The sequence below is a fragment of the Jaculus jaculus genome, chromosome 13, assembly GCF_020740685.1.
Source record: "Jaculus jaculus isolate mJacJac1 chromosome 13, mJacJac1.mat.Y.cur, whole genome shotgun sequence".
Taxonomy (NCBI): Eukaryota; Metazoa; Chordata; class Mammalia; order Rodentia; family Dipodidae; genus Jaculus; species Jaculus jaculus.
Genome location: NC_059114.1, coordinates 41,326,887 through 41,348,307, shown reverse-complemented (window position 1 = coordinate 41,348,307; position 21,421 = coordinate 41,326,887). Strand labels below are relative to the sequence as shown.

General features: G+C 40.1%; 1 pseudogene; it reads right to left on the bottom strand.

Moving 5' to 3' along the window:
* Positions 1-16,129: 16,129 nt before the first annotated feature.
* On the bottom strand, positions 16,130-16,445 carry LOC101608243 (annotated as a pseudogene).
* Between the last annotated feature and the right edge of the window lie 4,976 nt (positions 16,446-21,421).

The window sequence follows — 21,421 nt, the reverse complement described above, 5'->3', positions numbered from 1 at the left end:
CATAGAAGTGGGGCCATTGCTGCAATGAGCCTAACCATGTAATTCATAGTTTGGGGGAACTGGTTTGTGGGAGACATATGGAAGGATGTGGAATATTCAACTAGAGAAGTTTTACAGTTATTTAAGAAGTGCTTAATAGGACATTCAGGTGAGTTTGAAAGACCAAATGCTAAGAGAAGTGTGGACTGTGAAGACTCAGCTTATGAAATTTCAGAGGGGAAAAGGAGTTCATCAGGAGCTTGGCTAGAGGCCGTCCTATGATATTCTAGCAAGGAAGATGGGTGATTTTATGCCTCTGTTCTTATTGTAGTTACTCTCTCATTTCTGGGACAAAGCACCTGTCTAAAAGCAGCAGATGGGAGGAAAGTCTTTATTTTGACTTATAGTCTTCAGAGGAAGTTTCATGATGCCAGTGGAAGACTGGCATAAGTAGGGGCTGGATATTACCTACCTGACATATCAGCTGGAAAACACAAACAAGAGTGAGCCAAATTCTAAGCAAAGGGAAGCTGGCTATAGTACCCATAAGCCCACAACCAGCAGCACACCTCCTCCAGCAAGGCTCTGTCTACAAAATTGTCATAAACTGGGGGCCAAGAATTCAGAATATAGTTTATGAGGGACATCTGATTCTACTACAGATTGAAAGTACCACAGTCCTGAGAACTTGAATAAAGTTGAATTTAAAAGTAATTGACTGGTATGTTTGGTGGAGGAAACTGCAGAGATGACTATAACATAAAACTTAATATATATTTTATATGAAAAATATAAAGTTTAGCATAGGCAGAAATATGAATGGATTCAGGTTCCAAACCCAGAGACTGTAGCTGATTCTGATGCAGTTATTAAAGAAATTACCACCATTGTGTATCTGAAAGCTGTTCTACATTAGGAACATTAGAAAGATGCTATGAAGCTGAGATACAATTGAAAGGTTTTTCTTTTCTTTTCTTTTGGAAGGGACTTCAGGTGTTTTGTCTCTCAGCAATGATGAGGTAACTGGTACACTTTGTGTAGACTGCCATTTATTTTCCCTGAAAACCAAGAAACTAAATTCATAGAAGACTTTCATAGAATAGATACCAATTTATCTCACTTTGAATCTTTCCATATAAAGAAGGCAATTATGCTTAACAAACAGAATGATGGTCACACAGACAATATTTGCACAGCTGTAGAATCTTTGTCAAACTAAATATTTGTACTTCTTTTTCTTTATGTAGGACATTTGATGATCAGGTAACAACATTAAAGTTTTCAGACAAAGTTTTCAGCACAAGGAACACCCACTAAAGAAGATTGTTTACAGCCATATCTTGTTTGGGGGACAAAAGGCATGTGTGTATTTGGGTTAAAAAGCCAAAAAGAAAATGTTAGCAAGCATTATGAACCAGAGAATATGGCTGCCTGGGTGATCAAATGTCTAGACAATTGATTTTCAGTCTGCACCACATGAGTAACTCCAAAACTATAAAATAAAGTCATGTAGCACTGGTCTGGATCCTGTTTATTTAGGTCAGCTTTTCTGTTCTGCACCTATGTTACTGAATGAAGAACTGTGACGGTGAAATTTGAGAGAACTAAGGTTTAGCCCCAGGCTGCTAATTCAATACACTGTTTATAGTGGAATCTGAATTTGTGTGACTGAGCATGCTGTAGGATAGGTAACACACCTCCACAAGCTGAAAGAAGCTGAAACTTTATGTAGAGCTTCTGTGGTGATTTGAATGTGAATGTATATCCCACTTAGCCTGAGATATTTTTGATTAATCTTTTAACTTAAGTCTCCAACAGTCTCCTGGAGGATATATTATTGAGGATAGATCTTAAGTCCAGCCTAAAGTGGTGTCTCTTTGCTATGATCTATGGAAGTAAGCCAGATTCTTCTGCTATGGATGGTGTTTCCCCTGGATTTTGTAAGACAGAAACAAACCCCTTCTTTCCATAAGCCGCTTCTGGTCAGATGTTTGTACAGCAATGTAACTGCCAACAGCAGGCTTGGTACTGAGGCATGAAGCCATTTCTGCAGTGAATCAAATCATATGGGCTTTAGTCTTTTGGAATGTATTTGCAGGAGATATGTGGAAAGATTTGGTACTTTGGACTGGACAAACCTTCCAGTACTAAAAGCAGAGTTTGATGGGTTATTCTGGTGAGATTTGAACATGCTAAATACACAGAGAACTGTGGACAGTGGAGACTTGGCTTATGAACTTTTAAGTGGAAAGGAGAGAACTGTTAAAACTGGGCTACTGGTAGAAAAGCTGGCTATGTTCTTCTGCCAGTGCACAGAGAGGTTGATCCTGGTTGAAAAGTAGTGGACTAGTGTGCTTGGTGGAAGGTATAAAACAGAACGTTATGGAAGATATACAGTATATAACAGAAAAAAATCTAAACAAGTTTAAGGTTTGACACAGAGGCTGGTTTTATATTATTGAAGCTGCTGTTCAGCAGATTATTCCCATTAAGAATGGGTCAACTGTTTTGCAGTGGGACAATAAAAATAATGCGCTGAGTGTGAAGTATGGATGGATCAATTGAGGAAGAATATAAATTCTTTTGAGAGGAGGAGGTTTGAAGGAAGACTGGTAATGGCATGTGCTACTCTTTAAGGCCAAGATTTGTTTCCCCCTGGATTAACACATTTGGCTATGTCATATACCTGGTGCTCATTTTTGAAGCATGAAAAATGCAGGGAAGTGGGTCATAAAGTTCAACACAGTTTTGATTTTTAGAAATGACCTTTGTGAAAAATGCATCAGGGTTGAAATTCCTGTGTGGAGGCCCAGCAAGGCCACTATATGAAGATAAACCAGTTCCAGCTATCGCTGCTAAGATATGGCATGAGGAAAAGGATTGAAATCTCTGTGTGAAAGCCAATTAAGTTCATTGCAAGGAGCTGTAAAGACCCAAAGATGTTTTGTATGTGCCAGACTGTGGAACAGTTACCATGGAGAGCTGCTTATGAGCTCAGCTGGAGTGACAGAATTGGAATATAGACGTAGATTTTTTATCACTGGTTATGGATGCTGGACTTGCACTGCAGATGTTTGAGGTTATTATTTGCATTGTTCCAGTCTTTCCTTGTTATAATGGAAATGTTTACTCTGTGTCATTATGTGTTGGAGGTATATAACTTGTGTTTTATTTATGCATGGCTCATAGTTAAGAGACAGTCTCAGATGATATTGTGGACTTTTGAATGGTGCTAAAGTGAATAAAGGCTATGAGGGTTAAGGACAGAATGTGGTGGTTTAAATGTGGATGTATGTCCCCCATAGCCTGGGGTATTTTTGATTAAGCTTGCAACTGAAGCAGACTTCTGTGGGGTATGTCAGTGGGGCAGATACTAAGTCCAGCCCTAAAGTGTGTTCAGAGCTGTTTGAGCTCTGTCTGTTCATGCTTGCTGGCTATTGGATGGTATCTCTCTGCTATAATCTGTGGAAGTGAGCCAGCTTTTTCTGCCATTATTGGTGTTTCTCCTGGATTATATAAGCATGAAATAAACCCTTTTCTCCCATGAATTGATTCTGTTCAGATGTCTGTCCAGCAATGCAATTCTAAGTGCAAGAGCTTCATATATCTAAGTGGTATTTCTGCAGTCAAATGCTCTACCACTGAATACCTCCCAAGTGGTATTTCTGAACACATTTCTACTGGCTGAGACTATGGCTGAGAGCTTTGAGGTTGTAGGTCTCCCTCTGTGTGTGTTCATGTGGGAAGGGGCTTTGCCCCTTTAGTAGTTAGAGCTCAACTCTTGAAGTTTAGTTTAGTGAAGAAGGGGATTCTTCAATAGGTAGGCAATGGGACTTTGGGATCTTTATTAGCAAATATGTCAGCAGTGAAAGCAGCTGAGGGGCTCTAGCCTTTGAGCAGTTCTTTTAAACACCAATTAAAATGGAAGGGCTAATGGGAATGAAGGCTATGGCATGCTCTGTAGTTCCACTCTTTGGAGATTTCCATGGTATCTAGCATCCTCCGTTTGAACAGATGTGCTGAGTGAAGAATCAAAATAGTATAAATAAAAAGAAGACAAGAATGAACACACATAGAGAAGCTGAAAGAGTTTTAGTTTAGTCTGTCTCTTTCAAAAAGACAAAAAGGCAATGTGTCCCAGAATCTTTGTGTCTGGTTGTGAGAATTCTTTGTGTAAACACATTCATGTTTAAAAGTAGAGAAGATTAGAGAGACAACCTTAAGCTAGAAACACCTTTGATTTCCAGCAAGGTGAGAGGGAGAGGAGCAGTAAATTCTAAATCTGTGTTCCCAGAGTAGAACATTTGCAAAATATATGGTGAAAACCCTTTAGTAGAAATATCCCAGGGGGTACAAACTGATGTAGCTTTAAGACCTCAAAATGATGCAGAGATGCCAAAGCTCCATTATCTTGCATACTATGTAAACTTCTATATACAGCACTTCTTTAAATTAATTATGTCTTTGCATATGAAACTCTAAGAAAATCAAATCAAGGGATGGGGAGGTGACTGTTAGTAAATTGCTTGTTCCATATTCATGTAAAGGGACTTGTCCTTCAGGTACTTAAGCTCAGCCAGTCCTCATAACAGCTATTTAATCTTCCAGATGGAGACACCAGGCCTAAGAGGTGATGAAGTTTGCTCAAGGTTACCTAGCTGGTAAGTAGAGCAGCCAGTTTCAAACTGAGTAACACTACTTCTAAACATTACTGTTTATAGTCAGAGTATCACTTGTTCCCCGTGGAACATATACTTGGCTTACATTGCTGAGTTATCCTTATAACAACCTTATTACTAAGGGTGTTTATGAGCTCATCTCCTAGATAAGAAGAAACTCTGTGAGGTCACCTGGCTCACATGGCAGAACTGAGATTAAGTCCTAGGACATTTGACCTAGAGCCATGTTCACAAACCATCATATAAAGGGACATCTATTAACTGATTGACAATTACATCAGAAGCAACAACTAGAGTCATCCAACCTTTAACTGCTATTTGTGGCTGTTTGCATTGCTCATGAGGTGTAGCAACACCTACTTAACAGGATTGTCATAAGTGTTTCAGACTTAGTATATGGCATACAGAAAGTGGTCAACACATGGAAGTTATCTTTATTGTTTATTGAAGAATTTTGTGCCAACCATTGTACTAGGCATGTCCCATGTGTTGCTTATTTAATTCTCACACCAACCTCATGAGGTATATAGCCATGCTTATTTTATAAGTCCAGAAACAGCTCAGAAGTAACTGGAAGAAAGTCACATGGGTGGTTGATGTTCAAGGCTTCAGCTTCCAGTTGTCTGATGGAGTGCCATCATCACCTAACTTTCTCACTTAGAAAGTTCCAACAAAAAGAACAGAGGAAGGCTGACCTCTTCTTGGGGTTAAATGCACTCTTAGGATCTGGTTGTTCTTGCTTCTGATTTGTACATAAAGACTTCATACCTACGCACTTACAACTTTCAGCAGAGAAACTTGGGGACAGTGGCTGCCAAAAGACCAAAGAAAAGACACTTAGCAAGCTCTTGCAATGTTCTGATCACCATGAGCTAGACACAGGAAGCATCTCCACATGAAATCTCTTCCTAGCTGGTTCCCTAAAAGGCCAATGGCTTACACAAACCCTTTCCTTGTCCCAGCTCTTCCTAATGCTCCTCCCCTGCTAAGCTGGCACATGCAGGGAGACCTGGCAACTGACTCACGGATTTCAGCTTTGTGGATTATTCAGGCTGAAAAAAAAATCCATGTTGAGTCAAAAATGTATCTGGACAAAGTGACTTGATAGATCAAATGCAATCTGGATGAATTAATTGGTTATTATAGGGGAAAAATATGTGGTTCTACCATAGGGAAAGTCCATCCAGAAAGTTTGGAGGACAATAGATTTCTTTACCTGGTATAACCCAATTTCTTTTTTCTTGGTTTGGCTGGCTTAAGTTGACTGTGTAACTGCCAAATCTTCCTTTACTTGGGCTATTTAAATAGTCTCACAGTGTTGCTTTTTCATATAAGAGTAAAAAATAACCAAAAATTGCCAGTGGAGGGTGGTATTTGGAACAAAGGGTTCATCAGCTCTGTCACTCTTACTTGGAGAGCAAAATCAAGCCTCTTGTTTTGGGAAATACTGCTACATGGGAGAATTTCTACATTGCCAAGCTGTTTATTCCTTCTAATGTCACAGCTGATTTGCTATGGCAGTGGCTGCTGCAAGTTGCTGGCACTGTTGCTGGTTACAGAATGTGTCTGCCAAACAACTCAGGCTGGAAAGCGCCGTATTGTAGTCTCTGATGGTAGAGTCACTTGGCAGAGAACAGACCTGTATAGAAAGGGCCTCAATTCATCTTCTGCCCTACATCTCATAGGGTCCAAATAAAGTGAATACATTGAGTCAGCCTGGTGGAAAACTTCCTTCTCCCCCATCAGCATCACTGCTAGATGCTTTCAGCTGATAGTTCAGTTCCTCTGTCCTCCACACTCCTTGATGTTCAGGGCAACAGAAGCCAGAAATGCAGGTGGTCATCTGGGCCACTCTGGGCTAGAGAGACACAAGTGCTAATAGGTTATCATTAACTGTGAAACTTGTTTGAAGTCCTCATTAATTGTGAAAGTTGTTTGCTACTAACTCTTGTTGGTATAATATATAGATATAGTATATTTATATTATATATATAAATATAAAATCAGAATGACTTGGAAAAATTATACAACGTAACTGTCCTGGAACATCTCTGATCTATGTACTGTATTTTTCAGTGATAATTATTCTGCATGATTTTTTTTTTTTTTTTTTGCTGACTCCATTCACAAATGTCAATACATAGTGAGTGGTATCCAGAAATTCACTTCGTCTGCAACTAAAAGGGAAACGAGAAGGCGGCACAAACCATGCTGGCCTGCTGGCAGCTGCAACACCCCCAGGAACAGCCTGGTACCAACTCTAGGGAACAAAGAAAGAAACAAGGGCACACTTTAAAACTGGAATTAAATTCTCCTCCCCTCTCTTCTTAAATCTTAGTTTAAAGAATAGCTCACATTGGGTTTGAGAATCAAAGGTGAAAGAAAATGAATTACTTCAAGATGGTATATTTCAATTTATTTTAGAGTTGTTGAAGAAGGCTTTTTTTTTTTGCTGAGACAAATGAAAAATTTCTTTCTGCAAATTGGCTATTGATATTAGCATGCAAGAGCAGAGGAAAGGAGGAACTAAGAAAATGGAAGGAGTTACTATGTCTGCCAGGCATTAGTGTTCTCAGTTCTATGTCCCTTGACTCCACTCTTCATTCATCAGTGCACACATTCATTGCTAGGAACTGAGGGTAGTCTTAGAAATAAACATCCTGGGTCATGATTACTGAGCTCTCAGTAGATATTCCCCACCATTCAAGGTGCTTTATCCATGTTCATGTCTTCAGTCCTTACCCTATATTATGAGGCATTATTCACCTACATTTCACAGAGACCATGGAAACAGGGAGTGGCGAAGTTATAGTCCCCAGATAACTTGACTATCTCCCGTAGAGCAAAAGTGTGACTTGAGACCCTTTGATTCAGTTGAGCTGCTCATTACATAAAATTCTCTCCCCATTAGCCATACTGCTGGGGTAATACCAGAGAATGGTGTGACATCACTTCTGCTTCTAAGGCTTTATTTTTGTGCCCTCACAGCCTTCTTTGCAGGGATGTTTTATAAATGAATAAGGGAAGTGTCCTACTGGCAAGAAGAAATAGATGACTCATGTTGAAGAAGGAGGAGGAGGGATACCCTTTCAAGCCACAAGGATACCATTTTGCACACGGGAGGAGGTCCCTGAATGAGTCACAGGGAGAAATAAGTCTAGGGAGGTCACGTGGATAATGGTCTTGCCTTTGAGGAGGATATCCTGCTGCCAGAAAAATGATCTAAAGATTTCTTGCTGTAGATGGGGGCTGGGTTACTGATGTTACAGTTTGCTGGTATAAGTTGACCAGATGTCCTATTTGGTTAAGGCTTCCAGGTTTTGTTTTGTTTTTAATGGCCTTGAAGTATGTCCTGGGAATCATTCTGGGTAGACAGGCTTAGTTCACCATTGACAAGTTGTAAAGGGCTTTTAGATAATTTGTGTGTTATCAGCTTGCAATTATTTAGGTAACTAAATAAACCAAGGGATTCACAGGCTAGCTATAGTTCAAAGTTTCTCTTTTTGGCTTAGCATAGATTTATTTATTCCAGTGACTTTTCCTCAGTGTTTTCTTTGACCAGTTTGTAGAGCAAGGCTTCAAGGAACTCAAGCTATGTGGAATGCCACCAAACTTCATACATATTTCTAGAACTCTAGCAATATGGTGTCAGCTTGATTTCCACCTTTTCTCATTCCTCATTCCTCAGTTCTGTCTCCCCCTCTACTTGGATGACTTTATCCTGTTCTTTCATTAGAAGAATTTCAGATACTTTCTAAACTAGGAGAATATCCCTCATCTATAAAAGTCCTATATGCAACAGTCACTTAATCCTTGTGACAACCTTTTGACATAGTTCACATTTCTATCCTCATTTTCAGTATAAGGAAAATGCAGCATGAGAAGTAAAATATATGTTACCAGAGTAAGACAATAATCAACTACAGAAACAGGAGTTGAACTATAGCATCCTGGTTCCCAGGTACCATAGCACAACTGTTGGTGTGCTCTCTTTTTGAGATAATGATGCCCTGGAAAGAAAGCAAAGAATGAACCTGAGGTATAGATAGGGGAAAGGCTCTAAAAACAAACCATAGCAACATCTGGAGAATGGAGAAAGTTTAACATCTGTGAACAGCTCGGTTTAATCAATAGGGAAATAGGTTTATAATCAGTTGAGGGTCCTAAGGGGATTGAATTACAAGGTTGCTTGCTGATGCCTAAATAGCATGTGGGGACATGCATTCCAGCACTGAAGCCATGGCAGGGGGAAGGTATAGGGCACAGGGGGATGGGCCTTGTAAAGGTTGCTGGCTGATACCATATAAGGAGTTTCATAGGCAACTGACCAAAGGTCACAGGACAAAGCCTAAGTTCAGGTGTACCGGGCTTGGAGAGGGAGTGGCCTCCTGTAGCCCAGAGGATTTTAGCCATGCCAGCAGCTCAGGCCTGTCTATTGAAGGCTCCAGCCTATGCCTGGAAGTGCCTTACAGTGTTATTTTACTGATGAGAAAATAAAGTACCAGCTCTAAAACTGATTAATCTGGATTTAAATCCAGGACTGTCTGACTCCTCTTATTTTTTTCCACGGTGTTTCTGGTTGTAAGCAGAATGGAACAGGGCATAATCAAAATTTTACTTGAAATGAGAAAGGGAATTATTCTTGAAGAGCCAAAATAGTTCTGAGCAACAAAATTGAGGCTGGTGGTATCACGATACATGATTTTAACATATATCACAGAGCCATAGCAACAATACCATGGCATTAGATGAAAACAGACAATGGAACAGAATAGAAGACCCAGATATAAACCCAGGACACTACAGCCATCTGATTTTTAACAAAAATATTCACTGGAGAAAAGCCAGCCTCTTCAACAAATGGTGCTGAGGAAGTGGATGTCCATATATGGAGGGATGGCAGTTGGTTCTTATCTCTCTCTGTGCACAAGAATGAAGTCTAAATGGATCCAAGACCTTAATATTAAACCTGAAACTCTGAAACTGCTAGAGGAAAAAGTTGGGGACAAATTTGGACATACAAACATAGGCCAGGACTTTCTGAATGGAACCTTAGTCACTCAGGGAGTAAGGAAGCTAATGAACCATTTGGACCTCATGAAATTAAAGGCTTTTGTACAGCAAAATACACTGAATAGAGCAAAGAAAGCAGCCTACAGAATAGGAGAGAATCTTTGACAGCTATACCTATTACAGAGGATTAATATCTAGAATTTACAAAGAACTCCAAAAACTAAATAATAAGAACTCAAACAACCCAATTAAAAAACTGGGCTATAGAACTGAGTAAAGATTTCTCAAAAGAAATAATACCAATGGCCAATAAAAACTAAAAAATGTGTTCTACATCATTAAGTATCAGGAAACTGCAAATTAAACTAACTTTGAGATTCCATCTCACTCCTGTCAGAGTGAATATTATCAAGAAATCAAATGACAATAAATGCTGGCCAGGGTATGGGGAAAGAGAAACCCTTTTCCTTTGTTAGTGAGAATGTAAACTGGTACAGCGGTTGTGTAAATTGATATGGAGATTCCTGAGACAGCTAAAATAGATTTATTATATGACTCAGCTATACCACTCCTTGGAATATCTCCTTAAGATTCTACACATTACTATAGTGATACTTTATCATCCATGTTTATTTCTGCTCTATTCACAATAACTAAGAAATGGAACCAGGCTAGATGCCCTCGAACTGATGAATGGATAATGAGGATACTGTACATTTATATAGTGGAGTTTTATTCTGCTGCAAAGAAAAGTGAAATTTGAGGGAAAATGGATGGATCTGGAAAAGATTATAGTAAGTGAGGTAACTCAGAAAGTCAAACATTATATGTTATCTCACATATGTGGAACTTGGCTTCAAATATTTAGATATGTATGTGAGTTGGAGTAAAAATCAATAGTGAAGGCCAGAAAGCCTAGAAGAAACTATGAGGGAAGAAGGAGAGGGGAGGACTTAAGAAAAGGTTATAGAAGACGTGTCAGCAGAGGAGAGCATCCTGGATTGGAATGATCTAAGTGGGGTCAGAGGATGGGATGCAAGATAGGAATGTGTAGAAGTAAGATTAATCAAAATTAAAGATGCTATGAATAATCCACATAGAAACACACTTCTTCCCTTGATAATAATACATATGTTATATAAAGAGAGAATTTTGGCAGAAGTTTGCTGTGATATGTTCTGCCCAGAAACCATAGATTGTTACTAGAAATTTTCAATGCCCAGGATGGGATACCTTACAACATATTGTTGGTCAGGGAGCTCCTAATACCCCAAAACACTACAGGCTATTGCCAGTGCTTTTGGTTGCTCACCATGGCTAGATGGTAAAACCCTACTGATGATGACCCAGCATGCTTGGGGGGCAGGTCATTGAGAAATCAAGCTGGAGCTGAGCTGAAAATATCCTCTCTGTTCACTGTCATGATGCTGAGAGGAGCTATGCAGCCTGTTGGAGCAGGGGAGAGTGACCCACTGGATTAATAAACAGTGGACTCTGCAAGCTTTATAGCTGCTCAACCAGAGCAAATGTACCATCTGGTGCAATTGTGGCATTCTGTTATAGAGGGAACCAGCTACTCTCTGATTCAACTTGAGGCCTGCTCCACAGGAAGGCATACACGCCTGGTGCTGACAACCTAATCAAAAGCTTATGACTGGGCTGGAGAGATGGCTTAGCAGTTAAGCGCTTGCCTGTGAAGCCTAAGGACCCCAGTTCGAGGCTCGGTTCCCCAGGTCCCACGTTAGCCAGATGCACAAGGGGGCGCACGCGTCTGGAGTTTGTTTGCAGAGGCTGGAAGCCCTGGCGCGCCCATTCTCTCTCTCTCTATCTGTCTTTCTCTCTGTGTCTGTCGCTCTCAAATAAAAAACAAAACAAAACAAAACAAAAAAACCTTATGACTGGGGAGGTTATAAGACCTAGGGCAGAAACTACTACTCATGTCCGGCTAAATGGATACATTATGTCCACCAAACTGCCCTCTAAGCACTTATGTTTACACCTATATATTAATGCTACTCTCATTTTTGTTTAGAGAAGCTTCTCTTTTCAGATGGTTGTGACCACTGACATGGCTTAAAACTCATAAAAGTACTGATAAGAAGGGCCAGTGGAATGTTTAGCACTGAGACATATCTATCACATCTCCAATGCTCAGAGATCACTGCAGAAGAGATGACAAGAAGAAGATAAGAGCTAAAGGAAGGGGAGGGCTGATTACAATAATACTGTATTCCAGACACAAAGTGGCCTTGAGATTCAGGACCTCTGATGCTGATTATATCTACACAAGACCTGCATAATAGGAGGGAAAAATGATGACATCAAAATAGAAGAGACTAGCTGGAAAGAAGAAGGGATTCCGTGGAGGGGGCTTTGGAGGGCTGAAAGGGCACATGAGGGGAAGGGATTATCATAACATATATCTATGTGTATAGAAGTTGTCAATAAAAATCAAAACATAAAAAGGTCATGGTTGTGATGATATGCTATTTAATAGAATAAGCACAAGACAGTTGAACAGATTGCACAGAACCACCTCTGGGACAAATTCCAGAATCGGAATGACCTCAAAATACAATTACGGTAAATTTTATCTGAAACCTTTGGTATTGATCTAAGTCTGGAATGACAAGAGGTGTTATGTGCTTCTTCATTAACTGAGGTTTTGCTGAGCAAAGACACCCTTGACTAGACACCAGCACCTTGTGTTGCTGGTACATGCCACTTAGATCATAACCTGCTCCATCAGAGGAGTGTCTCAGAGTTGCAAGCTGCTTCTGGAACAGGTAGGTAGTATTGATGGGATTTTCTGCTCGCTTTGAATGGTAGAAAATGATTTTGCTATTTATATAGAAAGACACACCAAATATACAGTCAGAGAGATACTCAGGTGAATGTGTGTGCACACGTACACACACACACACACACACACACACACACACACACACACAAACTACATCCTCTGCCTTTATTCTAAATATTGCACAGACTAGGTACCACTTTTATTTATCATTGTCTCATTTGCTGGATTTGTGTCCTCACTTGTGATTCTTTGTCCTCTATTATATCTTTGCTCTTTTCTTTTGTAAGGAGCCTGCACAGGCTGAGTTCTTCCAAGAGCAAAGAAGAGAGCAAATATATGAGTGGATGGCAATAATAATTGATTGCATTCTCTGGTATGCAGAGCTAAGCACTTTATGTAGATTTAGTCTCACAGTCCTGTCAGTGAGGCCCCTCCATATTACAGGTGATTCAACTAAAACCAAGGTTAGGCATCTACCCCAAGCACAGTGACTCATCTGGGGCCCGACTCTGGCCTATCTGACCCCTCAGCCTGATCACTGACCTGTAGCAACTTGGTTTCCTGCGACTATGGATCTAGTGCCAGCCTCTGTTAAGCTGAGGATAATTGTTCTCAATTCCCTTTGAGTGTGGCAGTTTCAGGATATATCTATGTATAGCTATATGTATATCTATAGATTTATATAAAGGAAGAGATCTTTAGTTTTGGTAATCCTAACAAGAGGATTCTGAGCTTTGATATTAATTTTCCAAGTAATTTCAATACCAAGTTCATAACCTACCACTCACATTTTTTGACCATTTAATGGGAAACTTTTCTTTAGAACAATTTATATGTGGGGCTAGAGAGATGGCTTAGTTAGGGCACTTACCTACAAAGCCAAAGCACCCAGGCTTGATTCCCCAGTACTCACATAAGCCAGATGCACAGGGTAGCACATGTGTTTGGAGTTCATTTGTAGCAGCTAGAGGCCATGGTATGCCCATTCTCTCTCCCTCTCTCTTTATCTCTTTCTGTCAAGTAAATACATAAAAATAAAATATTAAAAAACTGAAATTTATGTGTGAAAAAAATGGGGGTTATATGTGTGGAGGGGTTGATTGCACTGCTCTATCCTGAGAAGCATGAAATGTGCCTGCTACCTGGCAAGTGGCTACTAATATTTACTAATTCAGCAAATAACAGACAAAAAAGAGTCCTGGCAAGTGGCTACTAATATTTACTAATTCAGCGAATAACAGACAAAAGAGAGTCTAGATACCAATGCCATCTCTGGCGACAGAGGTGGGGTGCCAGTCTCGAGGATGAAATTATAGTAAACCTGTTGATGATATTACTATATCTGACCCTTAACATCCCAGAGGCAGGTAATGCTGAAATCTGGGAAGAGTGTTAATTTACTCTTCCCTGACTGGGAAAACAAGATTTCATGTCTTCATGCTTTTGTGTAAATACTGATGTCGCTCTGTCAGGATCAGGTCTCAGAGATAGAGAGAAACAGAGAGAGGGAGAATGGTACATGAGGTATGGAGTAGTAACAGTGTTGAAACCATGGTCCATGAGTCATTTGAAATTTAAATACACCCCAAAAAGAATTCTAATGAGTGGTGGAATCTCTCAGCAACCTGTGTAGGAATATTATTAAAACTATCTGTTATCTCAGAAATCCGTGTACCCTCACTGTTCCCTACACCATCATCTCCTTTATCTAGTCCATCCTCCTCCTCATCTTCACTCTGTCCACACAAGGGACTCTCAGCAGGCAAGTTCTCCATGTTCAGGGTTCTAAGGAGTATGACTTCTTCTGTGTTTTCTGTTTTCTCTTGTTTCCCTATGAAGCATCATTAATGGAAGAGCAGTACTCCATGAAGGCTGAGGAAAGAAACAGGAGACAAAACTGTTTCTTTTCGTGACAAGGATTGGAATGGTCATTGAGACATGGGCTGATGTTCTGTCCCTGTGGTCACAAAGTGACCCCTGGGAATAACTAGGATATAGGCCTAACTCTGCATATGTTTGAAGGATCTACAAAAATTCTGTTTTTTTTTTTTTTAAGTAGTCTTTATCACTCCCCAAGGAACTCTTAGCTTTCCAAAATGAAATGACACAACTTTATAGGCCAGGCTTTGAGCAAAGATTGTCATTGTTCTTAGCCTTTGCTTTATTGTGTAGCTTATTTGCTTGCTTAAGTTAACATTTGGTTATTTCATGCAAAATGGAACTAAGTCCTATTTTTCTCCTTTTTCAGCACAACCCACTTGGTTGGTACCATATTAAACCAAGAATGCTTGGTTGTTGTAACCTTCCTCCTGAGCACTCAACACTTTTCACTGTCATATTTCTGCCTAGATATTAATAAACACAAGTGGGATGGAGACTGAATGCACACTATGCTGCTGCTCAGCCTTTCTCAGCCTTGGAGCCCCCTCATCTGCTTTGAAGATGGGTAAAGATTAGCTTTGCCTGGAGCCCAGCTGTCTCAGGGAAATCTGGAAAGGGAGACTTGGCCAATTGAAACAAACATGTTTTTGGATACCAATATGGAAACATAGAGCCAATTTTCATGCTCAATACTCCCCTTAGAACTTGGCATGTTAAGATTACAGGCTTTCAGGAAAAAGAAGGATAAATGCAAGGCACCAGACACATTTTCCAAACTGATTCAATTCTATTCTTGAAAGTGTATTTGTTTAATCTCTCCTAAGCAAGAAGACAGTTAATCTCCAAAGGGTGCCATGCATTTCTTGTCCTTTAATTTTTGTTTACTTATTTTGTTTTCTCAAGGTATGGTTTTGCTCTAGCCCAGGCTGACCTGGAATTCACTATGTAGCCTCAGGGTAGCTATGAATTTATGGCAGTCCTTCTAACTCTGTCTCCCGAGTGCCGGGATTAAAGGTGTGCACCACCATGCCTGGATCTTTTAAAATTTTTGACTGATACATAATAACAATATAGAAATGATCTGTGAAAGTATAGTCTTTATGATTAATGCATAATAATTGTACATATTTCTGGGGTTCTGCGTGATTTTATTTTTGTTGTTTTTTTCAAGGTAGGGTCTCACTCTAGCCCAGGCTTACCTGTAATTCACTATGTAGTCTGAGAGAGGCCTCAACTCAAAGTTATCCTCTTATTTCTGCCTCCCAAGTGCTGGGATTAAAGGTGTGCACCACCACACCGGGTTCATGTGTGATTTTTTTAGGGCAATTCTGCTTCCTAAGCACTGGGATTACAGGCATGTGCCACCATGTCCTGCCAAAGTAATGTTTCAATATATGTTATGCATTGCATAATGATCAAGTCAGGGTAATTTTTTTTCATGTGCAAAATGGTCTACTTCAATGTCTGCAACTTAAGAACATTTTCAGAAATACATTTTTAACAAACTAAAATCTAAGCTGGGCATGATCCTACACTCCTTTAACACCAACACTCAGGAGGCAGAGGTAGGAAGATTGCCCTGAGTTCAAGGCCAACCTGAGGTTACATAGTGAATTTCAGGTCAGCCTCAGCTACATAGGGAATTGAGACCACTCTGGACTAACCAAGCCCCACCCCAGCAACAAAACTACTTTGAAAAGTGCAATAGGGGCAGAATACATAGCAAAATGTCTATTATAATTAGCAACAAACAAGTTGACTTCGTTACATAAATTTACCCATTTATTGCAGGCCAGGCAGGTCTCAAATGACAGGGCTTCTGCCGGTCCTTCAGGTCCTTCAGTATTCTGGTGGCAGATTGACTGTGACAGCAGAAGTCGTGTTGTAGGTCCAGGGCCTGCCGGCCACCGTTTACATGCACTAACAGCAGTGCCAGATGCCCACAGCTGTCCTTCTGTGGTTTTGCCACAGAAGGAGCAAGTGTACTTGGCATGCTGGCTGATTTCAATGTTTACCATTTTCCGGAGCGACACACCATAGCAGGTCCCATACTTACTGCCGATGCCGACCTTCTTGGTGTGCTTGACCATGTTGCCGTGAGCCGAGCCAGACCACCAAGTCAGGGTAATTTGACTATCCATCAAATTAAACACCTATCATTTCTGTGTGATGAGAGAGTTGAAAATGTCACTCTGGCTATTGTTTGTTTTGAGATAGGTTCTCACTCTGTAAGCCAGGGTAGCCTTGAAGTCATGGCAATCATCCCTCCAGCCTCTTGTCTTCTGCATGCTGGGATTATCAGTGTACACTGTCACACTCTTCTAGGTATTTTGAAATATTCAATACACTTTTGTTAATTGTAGTCACATAGCTGTGCTACATATCATCAGAGCTTACTCCTCCTACTCAACTGGATCTTTGTACTTCATCTTTCTCTTCCCTTCCCCTGCACATTCTACTTCTATGAGACCTTTTTTTAGATTTTACACTTGAGTAAGTAAAATCATATATTGGCTTTTTTTGTATCTAGACTGTTTCACTTAATACCATGTCCTCCAAGTTGATCCATAAATGAAATATTGAATAATTATTTTTTAATTGTGTATATGTACAAGATTGTTTATTGAATGTATTTCTTGGTCTACACTTGAGTACATTCCTTATCTTGGCTATTATGAATAATGTTATAATAAGCAGATCTATCTTTAACATTTCCTTTAATGAGTATCTAGATTACTGAATTGTATGGGAATTCAATTTTTAATTTTTTGGGGAACCTTCACACTATTTTCCATAATTGCTGTACTAATTTATATTCTTGCCAACAATATGTAAGGTTTTCTGTTTTTCCACATTCTAGATTGTTTGCAAATGTTTCATTGTTTAGGTTGTTACTTTGCAATGTTGTTTCTCATATTTCTTTTAATAAAATGTTACTGCTTATACTTCTACAGATGCACACTTATATCATTCTTGAGGCTAAATCAGCAGAAGATTGCTTCAAGAAAGAGATTTTTGGGTACAATGTTCCATTTATTGATGCTGTGCCAGCCCTGTGTCTGTTTTGGTCTGCATTTATTTCTACTCTGCTGTTCTAAGTATTTCTCAGACTATGGAGGGGGTGTTACAGATATAGATTTAAGAATGACAGACATGGAAATAACTATCCACAGAAGTGACTTGAGATGACAGTGATGTTTCTTAGCTTGAGGTTTAAGAGCACAGGCCTTAGACCAGAGGTGGCTTTGTAGAAATCTAGAACCACTCGGCCTGCAAAGATGCTTATTAGGTCCTCTAGGAATTTAAAGAAATGCATTTGAAATATATAGATTCCAACATTTTTTAAACTGGGAGATCTAACATTAAAAATAGATTCCTAACTTAAAAAAACAAACAAACCTATAAGCCCTCAGTCTACATCAACTTCAAAATATTAGATTAAAGTCCATGCCTGAAAATTTATATGTGCCTTAGAATCCAGGATGACTCCTTCTTGGTCTGTTTTTCTCACATAATCTGCTTTACTTATAAAGCCATGAGCTTCTTGTCCTGGCTTCCATTCTTGACATGGTCCCTTATAGGCTGAGTGATGTTGATCATGTCCCTTAAAGGCTTTGAGTCCCCATTTACTTATCATAATGATAGAATTAATACCTCGCCATAGTATAATGTGAGTTAAATAAGATATTGTATGCAGGGTGCTTAACCCAAAGCCTGGCACATAAGTATTTTATGCATACTCACCATTATTATCATTTTCTTATGATAGAACAAGCTTGTCCATTTTTTTCGCACTTTATTTTTTTTCATACAGATCAGAAAATGGTAATAGCCATAGATATAAGCCTCCCTTTGCTCAAATCTTCTGGGAGATGTACTTGAGAACAATTAAATTAGGCATTTTATCCAACACTATTTATAAACAGGCCTATTTTCTATTTTGATTAGGCATTTTAAGGAGACAGAACTGAAAATTCAGTGCTCCATGGATGAATACCACGATGTGGAGCTGGCTACCTGTGGTACAGAAGTCAGCAGATTTATTTACTTAGCTAGGTAAGGGCAGGCACTGGTCATCCCCAAGAGGCAATGGGTTTAACAAGATATCTTGGCTCACAAATGACTGTACCCCAACCCCTTCTCCATCATTTCTGGGTCAGTTGACCTCTCGTGTTTCATGTATATTTTCTAAAACTAAGATGGATACAACTCTTCTGGCTGAGTTTCTGGGAATTATTAAAATGATAAACATTGAATCCTCAGCATATATTAAATGTTCAATAAGAGTTGATAATAAATAAGAGCCAGAGTAAATTATAATAGGTCACTGTGGTGGTTTGATCCAGGTGTCCCTCATAAACTTAGGTGTTCTGAATGCTAGGTTCCCAGCTGATAGAGATTTGGGAATTAATGCCTCCGTGAGGGAGTGTATTGTTGGGGGCAGGCTTATGGGTATTATAGCCAGTTTCCCCTTGCCAGTGTTTGGCACACCCTCCTGTTGCTATGGTCCACCTTATGTTGGCCAGAGGGTGATGTCCACCCTCTGCTCATGCCATCGTTTTCCCCTGCCATTGTGGAGCTTCCCTTTGAGCGTGTAAGCAAAAATAAATCTCTTTTTCACAGAAGCTGCTCTTGGTTGGGTGATTTCTACCAGCCATGCGAACCGGACTGCATCATTAAAGTGGTACCAAGGAGTGGGATTGCTGCTAGACACCTGACTGTGGCTTTGGCCTTTTGGAGCTGATTTTTAAGAGGAATGAGGAAGGATTTGAAATCTTGGCCTAAGACATGCCTTGTAGTGCTGTAAGTACAGCCTGATGTACTGTTCTGGTTTGAGCTACAAGACCTGAAGGCAGTAAGAACTATGGACTGTGAGGTTTGGTTTATGAGGGTGAGAAAGAGCTTTGCTTGGACTGGGCTAGCAGTTTAAGTGAGAAGCTTGCTCTTATGCCTATATCCTGAGAAGTTGTGCAGGGTTGCTTTGCGTAGAAATGAACTGGTGTGAGCAGAGGGATATGGCACAGAAAGAAAAATCTTTGGGTGAACTGTTGCCTGTTCAGCTGCAACTGAGAGATTACAACCTTTGAGACTGGACTGGGCTAGCTGACCTGTGCTGGGGTAACAGGAAGAATGTTGGCTCTTGAAGGGGCCTGAGTGCTCAAGGAGTGACCTGTTCTTCAAAGTCTGCTTTATTCCCCCCTGGATTAACAAATTGGCACCCTACCTGGTATCGTGGAGTATAAGAAATGCTGGAAAGAGGGTCATTGAGTTTGTAACATGGTCTTGTGTTTTGGAAATGGCCATGGGCAGTGTGAAGCAGGTTTGCTGGTTGCCTGCATAGAGACCCCATGGAGCCATGAGGATGAACCGTGGCTTGCAGTGGAGACCCAGTGGAGATGCCGGGACCATGAGATGACTGCCAAGGAGCTGCCGGCCCCAATGAAGTTTCCCAGGATTGTGAGTGGCCTAGCTGGAGGGGCGGAATGGAATGCCAGAGACTTGTTGCTGGTTAGAATTATCGGACTTGAAGATTTGTCACTGGCCATAGTTGCTGGACTTGAAGCTACAAAGTTTGATGTTTGCCCTCGTTGTTTTAAATCTTGTATTGGTTGAATGTTTCTTTGCTATGCCCAGTGCCAACTTTTGCAGTGTGAATATTTATTCTGTGCCATTATGGGGTTTTTGAGGTTATTTTTTGGTTTTATGGCTCAGTTAAAAGATCTGGCGGAAGAGGGGGCGGAAAGAATGTCAGAGTTACATGTTGGGTCATGATTTTCAGAGACATTTATCATACTAATAACTGGGGGCTAACTCCACAATGCACGACCCATTTTCAATAATAAGGAGGGTCTAATGGGAGGGGGTAGATCACAGATGAGCCTAAATAATGGTACCAAACTGCCTGTATTTACTGAAAAGAAAACTAATAAATTAAATTAAAAAAAAAAAAAAGATCTTGGACTATGGGGATGTATGAACATCATTGGAATTAATAAAATCTATGGGGACTTTTAAGGTCAGACTGAAAGCATTGTATTTTACATCATGTATGGATATCAGTTTATGGGGGCCAGGAGCAGAATGTGGTGGTTTGATTCAGGTGTCCCCCATAAACTTAGGTGTTCTGAATGCTAGGTTCCAAGCTGATAGAGATTTGGGAATTAATGCCCCCTGGAGGGAGTGTATTGTTGGGGGTGGGCTTATGGGTATTATAGCCAGTTAACCCCTTGCCAGTGTTTGGCACACCCTCCTGTTGCTGTGGTTCACCTTATGTTGGCCAGAGGGTGATGTCCACCCTCTGCTCATGCCATCGTTTTCCCCTGCCATTGTGGAGCTTCCCTTTGAGCATGTAAGCCAAAATAAATCTCTTTTCCCCAGAAGCTGCTCTTGGTTGGGTGATTTCTACCAGCAATGTGAACCGGACTGCAACAGTCACCTACTGAAAAGAGTTAAACTCTTTTATCAGGAGTTTAAGGAAATCATACTGTAAAGTGTTGCACAATCTGGTACAGGAAACCCAAATCACTGCCATGTGTTTTGTGATCCCATTATAATTATCACTATTTATTAATAATCATGGTCAGTAATGCCTCATTACTCCCAACACCATTTATAATTATGCTCCATGGGATCTTGTTTTATTCCTTTGCTTTGTGTGTTTTTTCACATGTAATGTATGGTCTTTTCCATGTGTAAATGATAATAGATTTACTTTTAATTTAAATTTAGATGTAACAACTCTGCTTCAGCCCTCTGACCTTCTCTAGTCTAGTCTTAACTGATTAGGGAACTGCAAGTTGTATTTGTACATGATAACAGAAACACTTTGTATTTGTTGATGTCCTGAAGTCACTTGTGATGAGTATTTCTTGATCTAATACTTCCCATTTGTTTGCTTAGCCCAGCCTCTTGTATCCTCAGCAGTCTCATTCCTCCATCCCCTAGAAGAAGCCTTTTTACTTGGTCATAATGGAAGTTGTGATGAGCATTATACCTACCTGAAATGCTACCTCTAGCAACATGGAATGCCATTGTCCCCGTTTTACAGAAGAGGCAACTGGGGCAT